Below are 12,545 nucleotides of genomic sequence, written 5' to 3'. Positions count from 1 at the left end.
AGACTTTTCCCGGGGCCAGGCTCACCTCCCGGCATCCTTGGTCCTCTGCCCCACTCTGCCCGGGAGGAGGGCTGGAGCCAGGGACTGGGGGCTCCGGGTCCGCACTGGGGCCTCCAGCCGGGACCTCCAGCGTTTGGGGGAGCTGGTGGCCCCGGGCTGCGGAAGCCCCGGTGGGTGCCCGGATGGGGGAGACCTAAAGGGCGGTCTGCTCCACCCTGGGCAGGCGGTCCTAATCAGCAAGTGCATCAAGGGGTGTGGGCCCTTGCAGAAACCTTGCATCCAGCTCCCCACCCCTTATTACTCCATCCTCCGTGGGGATCCTGCCTCGGGCCCGATACTGGGCCGCCCGAGCCACACCCCAGATGCTGCTCTGCCTGCTGAGGGCCTGGACAGTGGCTCCGAGGGTGGGGAGGGGAGCGGTGCTCAGGAGGGGCCGGCCAGGGAGGGGAGGGACACTCACACGGGTTCCCAAGGGGAAGGAAACCTGCGCGCTTTGTCACTTCCCCTGTCCTGTCACCCGCCCTCCAAGCATCCTGTCCTCCCGACCCGTCCCGGCCTCCAGTCCCAGGCTCCCCGTCACCTCGTGGGGCCGGGAGCCACCCCCGCCCGGAAGTCACAAGTCTGGGCTCCGCCGGGACCTTGGCGAGCCCCCGCCCCCGGCTTCTCCCTTCTGTCCTTGGGGAGCCGCCATCCTGGCTCGGGGCCCCCGGGCGCTTGTGACCTTCCCGGCGGCCGCCGCAGTTCTTTCATTCGGGCCTGTGGGAAGTTTTACTCCGCGCGGCCGCCGCCAGCTTCCGGTCTGCCCGATATAGAGCGAGCCCCCAAGAGCGGAGCTCACAGTCTGGCCAAGCCGGGGACCCCAAGTCCCGAAGACCCCGCTCCTGCTAAGCTTCTGTTGTTCCCTCCCCTTTGAAGGGGCCACGGGAGGCCTCCGCCACCTTCCCAGCCCTAGATCCCTCCTCTGCGCCTTTGTCTCCACAGTGTCTCTCGGCCCTCTCCTCCCCTGGGTCTTTGCAGCCTACACATCCTCTGCTGTCTTTGCCCAGACACACTGCGGGCTCTCCCTCAGCCGCCCCGGGGGCTTCCCTCTCCCGGAGCCCCCCAGGCGCGCTCCCTCCCTCCTTCCCGGCTGAGCGGCTCTGGAGGGAGGGCAGGGGGCTTGGCTTTGGCCCCGGGCCTGCCTGTGCTCCCCGGCTGACCCCGGGCAGAGCGGCCCGGCCCCTCCAAATGAACGGTTTGGAAGGGAGGATCGCCGTCAGCTCCAAATCCCATAATAGCCGCCGTTCCGGGGCCGGCACAGACGTGACCTCATCCCAGACTCAGCCTCCCTGGGGGGTGGGGGCTGTTATTATCCTCCGGCTTTTACAGAGGAGGAAACCGAGGCTCCCAGGCTTGCCCAAAGTCACGGTTAGGAAGGGGGGGCGGGCCGCGGGACCGCCTCCGGCCGTTCCTCCGCCTGGCCCTCCCCGGCTTCGGGAGTGACCAGGAGCTGGGCCCTGGGCAGCTCCAGAGAGGGGCGGGCGCCGAGCCCGGGGTCACGGAGGAAAAAGCAGAGCCTGCCCCGTCATGGCAACCCAACCAGCAGGACCGCCACTCCCGCTGTGGGCCGAGCCCTCTGTCACGGCCCCGGGAGCAGCCGGGCCCCGGGGGGATGGGGGTGGGGTTTACAAGGAAGGACGCAGTTTGTTTGGGGGGGGCCAGCTCCGCCCTCTCCTTTCATCTTTGGCGTGGGGAAGACTTCCCTGCCAATCCCCTCCCCCAACACCCTTTCTGGCCCCATGCCCGTTCTGAGCGAGGCTTGGAGAGCACTTTCGCCGGCCAGCCCGGGCAGGGACAGAGGAGGAGACCGAGGCTCCCAGAGACCCTGTCCTGCCATGCACACACCCGTGTGCGCCCCGTACATGTACATACAATGCACAGCAGGCACAAGCACATGCCCCTGCACACACAGCAATGCGTAAACACGAGGTGCGCGCACATGTACAGAGCACACACGTGCACAACATGCACACGTACCCACAATGCACTGCCTAGTGCACACACACACACAACACACAAAGTACAAGCACACCCCGTGTGACACATGACACACGTGGGCAAACAGATCTGGGAGACCGGCTGCAGAGGCTCTGGGGGGGGGGGCTCCCCGTGAGCTCTGGGGGGCCGCTCCCTGCCCAGGCTGGGCACGGCCCTGGGGCTCCCTCGGTCTCCAGGGCTGGGCTCCCCACCACCACCGAGGGGCCAGCAGGGCAGCCTGGTGCTTACAAAGGGGCCCCTGGGCTCAGGCCTGGGAGCGCTCACTAAGGGCAGACCGCAGGCTGAGGTATAAAGAGCCGGTGCTCACAGCCATCCTGCCCGGCTATTGCAGATGGGCAAACTGAGGCCTCGGGTCACTCAGCTCCTGAGTGTGTAGTCTGCGCCTCCCTGACTCCAGGGCAGGGTCCTGTTTTCTGGGCCACTTTGCTCAGGTAACTTGGCATCCCAGATGGGGTGACCCCAGCCAAGCGCTTCCCTTCTCTGGGGGCTCCTTCCCAGCTTTCCAAGTCGTGGAAGGTTTGTTTCTAAAGTCTAGTGTAATGGGCTGAGGCTTGAGTTGATGCACTGAGGTCCCAAGCACATGAGGCTAAATAGTCATTGGACCATACTCTATTAATATATAAGCTTGGAAAAAGAATGGCCCCACCCCCTCTTTGTGCAAGTCCTGATGTGTTGTATAGGAAATGACGATTTTGGTGGGTAGGAGACTGCTGGCTGGGGTCTTGACACAGCTGCTCACAGTGCTATCGTGACCCCCCTTCACTTCTGACCCATCGGCAATCCCCCTTCACCTCTGCTGGCTGGCTTCCTGTAGCAGCTGCCCATATTGCTATCACAATCCCCCTTCATCTCAAAAAGAATAAAGATTGAAGATTTTCCCCTCAACCTGAACTTTTTGGCTGAAATGGGACAAATCCTAGGTAAAGATTCTCCATCCCCCACCCCAATCCCCCCACCCCCAGACCCACCCAGGAGTGGTGCTATAGAAAGCCTGCTTAAGCTGATAGAAGATCAAGGGCTACTTATAACTTGGGAACAGACAGCTAGACTTCTGGGTACATTAAAACGCACCTCCTCTTGGTTCTTAGAGGAAGAGCAAATCTCTCTAGCTAACTGGGCATTGATTGGTCAACAGCTCTCCGCATATTACAATGAAAACGGTCCTCATGCAATTTCCATCGAGGTATTCTATTTATACAACATAATATAGGTGGCTTTAAAAAATCAGATGAGTTCTAGAAGAAAGGGAAAAAGCTCTAGGAATAGCCAAATGGGGAAGCTTGAGATAAAGGAGGAAGATAATGAACAGATTAATGACCATATCTCCACAGGGCATGGAGACTTAAGTGAGGCTCAAGGGTGGGGTGAATGTGAGGCAGCTTCAGCCCCACCTGAGGAGCAGGTAATTGACTCTCCGGGATGGAGGGAGGAAGGGAAGTGTCACTGCCAGCACCAGCACCTCCCCCCCAGCACCAGCACCTCCCCCCCAGCATCCAGCCGCTCCTATGACTAGATTGCAAAAAGGACTAATTAAGGCCAAAGCGGAAGGGAGAGATGTATTGGAATTTCAACACCACATTTTTCCTGTAATTCAACAGTTTAATTCTTCAGGTTAAGAAAGTAGAAAATACGCTCCTTTTGATATAGAAATCCTCAAAGACCTGAAAAAGAATCGCACTCTTTATGGGGCTACATCGGCTTATGTTAAGATGTTATTACAGAATTTGGCTTTTGAAATCTTGACCCCTAATGACTGGAAATCTATAGCAAGGGTATGCCTAGAACCTGGACAAAACTACTTGTGGCTTTCTGAATAGAGTGAGCTCTGTAGGATACAAGCCCAACAAAATAGTCAAAGTGGAGTTCATGCTGCAATCACCTGTGACCTACTAACAGGTGTAGGTTCCTATGCAGATGTTGCATTACAGATTAATTACTCCATAGTAGCATATGAGCAAATCGCTGCTAATGCTATCAAAGCATGGGCTTCTCTCCACAATAAAGATGACAAGGGTGAGGCCTTTCCAAAAATAACACAAGGGCCAAATGAGCCCTTGTGCCACAGTGGGCACAAATGCCTTTTTATAGCCAGGCTATGATGCAGACTTCCCAAGATCCCAACATGGGAAGACAGGGAACTTCTTGGCAAAGGAATTCTAGAGAAACTCGTAGATGCTTTCAATGTGGAAAAGTTGGACATTTGAGAACTCATTGTAGATATGGAGATAGAATGAGAAGACAGGGTGAGAGAATAAAACCCCAAAACCCATGTCCAAAATGTAATCGAGACTTTCATTGGGCCTCTGAATGTAGATTGATCCAGAGAAATGAGAGGCAGGGCCCCGCTCCAAAGTATCAATCAAAAGATAGGTGGGGCGTGATAGCAGCTGAGGTTACACCCAGAGAGATGTTAGAAATTCAGGACTCTGATGTCATCAACCAACAGAAAAGCAATCAGGATTACAGTTGGGGAGGTTACAGGCCTTTTAACACAACAGGGCAGTGTCCAGTGCAAACAGCTCCACTATCTTTTTTTTTTAATTTTATTTTATAATAACTTTTTATTGACAGAACCCATGCCTGGGTAATTTTTTTTACAACATTATCCCTTGCACTCGGTTCTGTTCCGATTTTTCCCCTCCCTCCCTCCATCCCCTCCCTAAGCAGTCCTATATATGTTAAGTATGTTGCAGTATGTCCTAGATATAATATATGTTTGCAGAACCGAACAGTTCTCTTGTTGCACAGGGAGAATTGGATTCAGAAGGTAAAAATAACCCAGGAAGAAAAACAAAAATGCAAATAGTTTACATTCATTTCCCAGTGTTCTTTCTTTGGGTGTAGCGGCTTCTGTCCATCATTCATCAATTGAAACGGAATTAGGTCTTTTTGTCAAAGAAATCCACTTCCATCAGAATACATTCTCATACAGTATCATTGTTGAAGTGTATAATGATCTCCTGGTTCTGCTCATTTCACTTAGCATCAGTTCATGTAAGTCTCTCCAAGCCTCTCTGTATTCATCCTGCTGGTCATTTCTTATAGAACAATAATATTCCATAACATTCATATAGCACAATTTACCCAGCCATTCTCCAATGGATGGGCATCCATTCAATTTCCAGTTTCTAGCCACTACAAACAGGGCTGCCACACACATTTTGGCACATAGGTTTCTTTCCCTTCTTTAGTATTTCTTTGGGATATAAGCCCAGAAGTAACACTGCTGGATCAAAGGGTATGCACAGTTGGATAACTTTTTGGGCATAATTCCAGATTGCTCTCCAGAATGGTTGGATTCGTTCACAACTCCACCAACAATGCATCAGTATCCCAGTTTTCCTGCATCCCCTCCAACATTCATCATTATTTTTTCCTGTCATCTTAGCCAATCTGACAGGTGTGTAGTGGTATCTCAAAGTTGTCTTAATTTGCATTTCTCTGATCAATAGTGATTTGGAACACTTTCATATGAGTGGTAATAATTTCAATTTCATCATCTGAAAATTGTCTGTTCATATCCTTTGACCATTTACCAATTGGAGAATGGCTTTATCAGAACCTTTAACTGTGAAGATGTTTTCCCAGTTTATTGCTTCCCTTCTAATCTTGTTTGCATTAGTTTTGTTTGTACGAAGGCTTTTTAATTTGATATAATCAAAATTTTCTATTTTGTGATCAGTAATGGTCTCTAGTTCATCTTTGGTTACAAATTTCTTTCTCCTCCACAAGTCTGAGAGATAAACTATCCTATGTTCCTCTAATTTATTTATAATCTCATTCTTTATGCCTAGATCATGGACCCATTTTGATCTTATCTTGGTATATGGTGTTAAGTGTGGGTCCATGCCTAATTTCTGCCATACAAATTTCCAGTTATCCCACCAGTTTTTAATCAAATAATGAATTCTTATCCCAAAAGTTAGGATCTTTGGGTTTCTCAAACACTAGATTGCTATAGTTGACTATTCTGTCTTGTGAACCTAACCTTTTCCACTGATCAACTAATCTATTTCTTAGCCAATACCAAATGGTTTTGGTGACTGCTGCTTTATAATATAGTTTTAGATCAGGTACAGCTAGACCACCTTCATTTGATTTTTTTTTTCATTAATTCCCTTGAGATTCTCGGCTTTTTATTGTTCCATGAATTTTGTTGTTATTTTTTCTAGATCATTAAAATATTTTCTTGGAAGTCTGATTGGTATAGCACTAAATAAATAGATTAGTTTAGGTAGTATTGTCATCTTTATTATATTTGCTCGCCCAATCCAAGAGCATTTAGTATTTTTCCAGTTGGTTAGATCAGACTTAATTTGTGTGGAAAGTGTTTTGTAGTTTTGCTCATAAAGTTTCTGATTTTCCCTTGGCAGATAGATTCCTAAATATTTTATGCAATCAGTAGTTACTTTAAATGGAATTTCTTTTTGTAACTCTAACTATTGTGTTTTGTTAGTGATATATAAGAATGCTATGACTTATGTGGGTTTATTTTGTATCCTGCAACTTTGCTGAAGGTGTGGATTGTTTCTAATAACTTTTTAGTAGGGTCTCTGGGGTTCTCTAAGTATACTATCATATCATCAGCAAAGAGTGATAATTTGGTTTCCTCATTGCCTATTCTTATTCCTTTCATCTCTTTCTCAACTCTTATTGCCAAAGCTAGCATTTCTAATACAATATTAAATAGTAACAAATAGTAACGGTGATAGTGGGCAACCTTGTTTCACTCCTGATCTTATTGGGAATGGTTGCAGTTTGTCCCCATTACATATGATGCTTACTGCTGGTTTTAAATAGATGCTACTGATTATTTTAAAGAAAAGTCCATTTATTCCTATACTCTCAAGAGTTTTTAATAGGAATGGATGTTGGATTTTATCAAATGCTTTTTCTGCATCTATTGAGATGATCATATGGTTTTTGTTTGGTTGGTTATTGATAAAGTCGATTATGCTAATCGTTTTCCTAATATTGAACCAGCCCTGCATTCCTGGTATAAATCCTACTTGGTCATAGTGTATTATCCTGGGGATGATTTTCCGTAATCTTTTTGCTAATATTTTATTTAAGATTTTCAGCTCCACTATCTTTAGATAATCGCCATGTGATGTGGAGAGATCCAGAAAGTGGTACATAAAAGAGAATTAGATAGGTTAACTGCTTGAGGAAGAGGGTTTGCTTGTATTTTTACAGGAGGAGAAAGAATCAAATAGGTGCCAACGAGCCGTATTCACCTTGTCCATCGCAGAGAGATGGAGCAGACTCTTGAAACAAAGTAGAAGACCCAAGAAATATCAGGTGGTTCTGTTGCTGATTGTGCTCACCATTGAAAGAGCGTGGCAGTTACGGCGTTTGACTCATGGACATAGAAAATTGTTGGACTTCAAAACCCTCAGGAATCATTGGATTCTCTGAGACATGATAAGATTGTTGTAGGACTTGAAAACCCTCAGGAATCACTGGATTCTCTGAGACATAATAAGATGGTTGTAGGACTTGAAAACCCTCAGGAATCATTGAATTCTCTGAGACATAAGATTGTTGAAGGACTTGAGAACCCTCAGAAATCATTGGATTCTCTGAGACATGATAAGATTGTTGTAGGACTTGAAAACCTTCAGGAATCATTGGATTCTTTGAGACATAAAACTTGAAAGCTTTCAGGAATCATTGGATTTTCTGAGAAGTGATATGCCTGTTGCAGGACTTCAAAATCTGCTGGAATCATTGGATTCCCTAACACATAAAAAGACTAATTATATTATAAAGACCCTTCAGCCCAGAAACTTGCTAGCAACCCCCACTTCGCTTTGGTGCTTTTCATCTCCCTTCCTGAAAAGTCAGGGAGGGTGTGATCACCTCCCCTTGGGGACTCTGACCTCCCTGAGGAGTCAGGGATGGCATGACCACCTGTGTTCTAAAACAAAAGAAAGCAGGAGATGTAATGGGCTGAGGCTTGAGTTGATACACTAAGGTGCCAAGCGCGTGCGGCTAAATAGTAATTGGACCATATTCTATTAATATATATTCTTGGAGAAAGAATGGCCCCGCCCACTCTTTGTCCAAGTCCTGATGTGTTGTATAGGAAATGACGATTCTGGTGGGTGGAGGCAGGGAAATGGAAAGGGAAGCGGAAAGAGAGACTGCTGGCTGGGGTCTTGACACAGCTGCTCGCCTTGCTATGGCAATCCCCCTTCACCTCTGCTAGCTGGCTTCCTGTTGCAGCTGCCCATATTGCTATCACAATCCCCCTTCACCTCAAAAAGAATAAAGATTGAAGATTTTCCCCCTCAACCTGAATTCCTGACTCTGGCTGATTTTAAATAAGCGGTCATCACAGTCTGAGGCCTCCGGCCCATTGGGCAGGGCAGCTGGCCTGGGAGGGGGCTTCCCCCCCTCCATCTTCTTCCTCCTGAGGGACCCTGGGGCTTGGGTGGAAGCTCGGAGGCAGGGAGAGAGCACTGATCTGTCAGGAGGCCAGACGTTTTAGCTGAGTCACCCAGCCTCACTCTGACTCGATTGCCTCGTCTGTAAAAATGGGGGTCAAACCAGCCCCTCCTTCTGCAAGACTTAATCCTCTCAGGGGTCCTCAAACTCCAGCCCGCAGGCCAGATGCAGCAGCTGAGGACGATTATCCCCCTCCCCCAGAGCCCTGAAGTTTCTTTATTTAAAGGCCCACAAAACAAAGTTTTTGTTTTTACCATAGTCCGGCCCTCCAGCAGTCTGAGGGACAGTGAATTGGCCCCCTATTTAAAAAGTTTGAGGACCCCTGCTAGAAATGGCGGCATTATTAGCTTTGCCCTCATCTCTCTTCTCCCTCCCTCCCCTCTCCAGTCCCCTCCCCTTCCCTGTCTCCTGCTCCCTCCCCACTCTCCCCACTCCTTCCCCTCCCTGCCCCCTTTCTTTCCTTCTGTCTGTCCGGCTCTGTTTTGATTTCCCTTCCCTTGTGGAGGCTTAGTACCCATCCGTTTCTGCTCTCCCAGCATGTCTCCCCTTCTCTCGGTGTCTTCCCCGATCTGTTTCTGAGCCTCTCCTTCCCCTCCTTCCTCCGGTCAGGAGCTCCTGCCCCCCTCCCCCCCGCCCCGTCTAAGCAGAGGGGGGGCCACTTAGTACCCATCAGTCTCCGCTCTCCGAGCCTCTGTCTCCCCTTCTCTCAGTGTCTTCCCCAACTCTCTCCCTTCATTTCTGTTTCTGAGCCTCTCCTTCCCCTTCTTCCTCCGGTCAGGGGCTCCTTCCCCCCTCCCCCCCCGCACCCTGGGGTTCACGGGGTACAGTCTAAACGGGGGAAGGGGGAAGGGCGCTGAGGGAGGACTTTGGGCTGCATCAGCTGGAGCCTGCCCGGTGACCGGCGACGTCACAGAGTTTCGACGGAGCTGATTGGTCCCAGCTCCTGCAGCTAACAGAAGGCGGGCAGCCGGGGGCAAGGTTGCGGATTTGGCGGGCCCGGGTCCCTCTCCTCCAAAGGGCCCGGGGCAAGGAGGAGCCGAGCAGCTGGCGGGAGCTGGGGACAGGGGGAGGTGGAAATGGCTTAGCTCGTCTCTTTTTCAGATGTGAAAATGGAGTCCCAGCCGGGACAAAGGACTTTTCCAAGGTCACACAGTGATTCTAGAATGAAAGGAGGCTGGGCTGCCCGAGAGCTTTGAGTTCCCTTAGGAGGAGAAAATCCAAGCAATTAAATCAATAAACATTTATTAAGAGTCCACTGTGTGCCCCGCCAGGCCAGCAGGGGGGAGGGGGGCCCTGCTGAATACGGGGTGATTGGGGTGAAGAAAGAGTCCGGCAATTCCCCCAAGAGAAACCCCTGACGCTCCCTGAGCTTCCCGTTCCTCTGCTCAGAACCGGGGTACTGGACTCCTGGCTCCCCAGGGGACTCCTAAAGGGCTTCCCAGCCAGGCCGGGTTCAGATTTGTTCAAGATGAGGGACCCTGCAGGGCGTAGGAGCAGGGGAGCGAGCCCCCAGCTAGCGAGCCCAGCTCCGGCTTCTGCCCTGGACATCCCCGAGACCCCCAACCCAGCCTCCCCCCTGGGGACACCCCTGGGAGACTGCCTGGAGGGCCGGACCCAGACTGGGCCGCTAGGGGGCTTGTCACTGGGGTCCCGCAGTCAGAAGCTGGGGGAGGGGGGCTTCAGGCTGAGACAGGGCTCAGAGCCCTCCGTTCCTGTCCTCACTCAGCGGTCCCCACACGGCACCTGGGCTGATGTCCGCCACACACAGCCCTACTTCTCTCTCCCCCTCAGCTCTCCCCTTTCCTCTGGGACTCTGAGTTTTAGAATCAGCAGCTCCCAAAAGGGTGGGGCCGGACCCCGTCCCAAGGGACGCTGGGACTTGTGAATTTGGGCCAGAGCCGGCCCACTTAGAAGGCCTCGGGAGCCCAGGAGCCCCTGCCAGCCTGAAGACCCCCCCTTCTGACTGGTATCCAAATGGCAAGCCCCTTACTAGGCCCCCTCAGCCCCGCCCTCCCGGCAGTGTCCCCGGCCCTTCCAGGCAGCTTCCCGTGGGCAGCTGCTCCTGACACTCAGCCTACAGCTGTCTAACTTCTCCACTTCTCCCCTGTGGCCCCTAGGTCTGAGCAGCCATCTCAGGTGAGAGGGCCCACAGAGGGGCAGGGAGGAGGGAGGGGAAGAAGGGGAAGAAGGAAGGGAGAAGGGAGAGGAGGAAGGGGAGGAAGGGAGGGAGGAGGGAGGGGAGGAAGGGAGGAAAAGGAGAGGAAGGGAGGAGAAAGGAGAGGAAGGGAGGAGGGAGGGAGAAGAGAGGGCAGGAGGGGGGAAGAGAGAGGAAGAAGGAAGGGGAGAGGAAAGGGAAGAGAGGGGAGGAAGGGCAGAGAGAGGGGGAGAAGGGGGAAGAGGAGAGAGGTGAGGAAGGAGAGAGAAGGGAGGGGGAGAGAAGGAAGAGGAAGAGAGGAGAGAGGGGAGGAAGGAGAGAGAAAGGAAGAGAGAACCCCGTTTCTCCTGATGGGCTGGGGTGCTCTCAGGGGGAGGCCACAGCTGGGACTTCCTCTGGGTAATTCCAGTCAAGAAGCACCAGAAAGCACCTACTGGGCGCTAAGCACTGGCTAAGGCCGTGCCCTGGGGAAGCTCCCAGACTAGCCGGAAGCAGTCAGGCAGCAAGTGCCACCAACAAGCCCCGGGCCAGACTGCAGACAACCAGCCATGAATGGGGGGCAGAAGCTGGGTCTGATCTGAGCTCCAAGGAGCGGGGGAAGCTGGGAGGGAGAGGAGCGAGAAACCCCCCCGGACGCGAGCAAGAGCTCAGAGGCGAGACTCGGGCCGGCGGCCGGGGACCAGAGCCCCGGCCCCCAACCTAGCAGGGGAGGGCGGGAAGCCGGAAGGGCTCGAGCCCGCTGGGGAACAAGAGCGCCGAAGGCCGCGGCGACCTAGTTCCTTCTGCCTCTGACACGGGCGCCTCGGCAAGAGCCTCCCGCCGCCACTGAGCCGCCCCCGAGCTCGGGGAGACCGAGCCCCTTCCCCTCTCCGGCCTGTTTCTCCTCCGTAAAATAAGCGGCGGGCTCCATGCCGCCCTCGGGGCCCGCCTGGCTCTGGAGAATCCGCGGAGGGACCACTCCTGCCTCAGTTTCCGCCAGGAGCTCTTACCGAGCCCCTTGCACCTGGGGTTTCTGGCCAATCAGGAAAGTTTCCCCAAGGAAAGCGGAGGGAACCTGTTTACCCGTGTGGACGCGAGTAAGGGGACGCGTGAATTTCTGGGGGCGTGTTGCCTCCGTGGTTCAGGAACCTGAGTGGCTGCGGCGCTGCCTGGGTCTGAGGGTGTGATGTTCCCCATCAACGGAGCAATAAACATTTATTAAGCGCCTACAGTATGCTAGGGATTGTGCTGAGAAGCAAAAGAAGGTCCAGCCCTCAAGAGCTCATCATCTGTTGGGAGAGACAATGGGCAAACAAATATAGACCGAGCAAATCTGGAATTGAGAGGACTTGGGGAAGGCTTCCCGCAGACCGAAGCTTTAGTTAGGTCTTTAAAAAGCCAGGGATGTCAGCAGGGGGCCAAGGTCATTGGACCAAAAATGAGGGATAAGATGTAAGAACTCTGGAAAGGGAGGCAGCTCCAGCCCTGAAGTCAGGAGGGACCCGAGTTCAAATCCGGTCTCAGACACTTAACACTCCTGGCTGTGTGGCCCTGGGCAAGTCACTTAACCCCAATTGTCTCAATTGCCTATATAGATTTGAGCTTGGAGGCTATAGGGAGCTACTAGGGTTTCTTGAGTAGGGGGTGCCATGTTTGGACATTCAATTCATGGAAATTGATATTGGGGCTGAATGAAAGATGGATTAGGTTGGGAAGAGGCTGGAGGCGGGAGCAGCTGTTGCAGTAACGCAAGGTGATGGGGATCTGCACTGGGGAGAGCAAGATAGCAGAGGAGGGAAGGAGATGTAGACAAGAGATGTCATAAAGGTGAGAGTGACAGGCCCCGCCGCCATATTGGAGGTGGGGGTGAGCGAGGAGTCCAGGACGAGTTCTGGCGGGAGCCCGAGGGTGTCCTCCGCAGTAA

Source organism: Antechinus flavipes, chromosome 3 (assembly GCF_016432865.1).
Source record: "Antechinus flavipes isolate AdamAnt ecotype Samford, QLD, Australia chromosome 3, AdamAnt_v2, whole genome shotgun sequence".
Classification (NCBI taxonomy): Eukaryota; Metazoa; Chordata; class Mammalia; order Dasyuromorphia; family Dasyuridae; genus Antechinus; species Antechinus flavipes.
The sequence above is the reverse complement of the archived record's forward strand: the minus strand, read 5'-3'. Positions refer to the sequence as shown.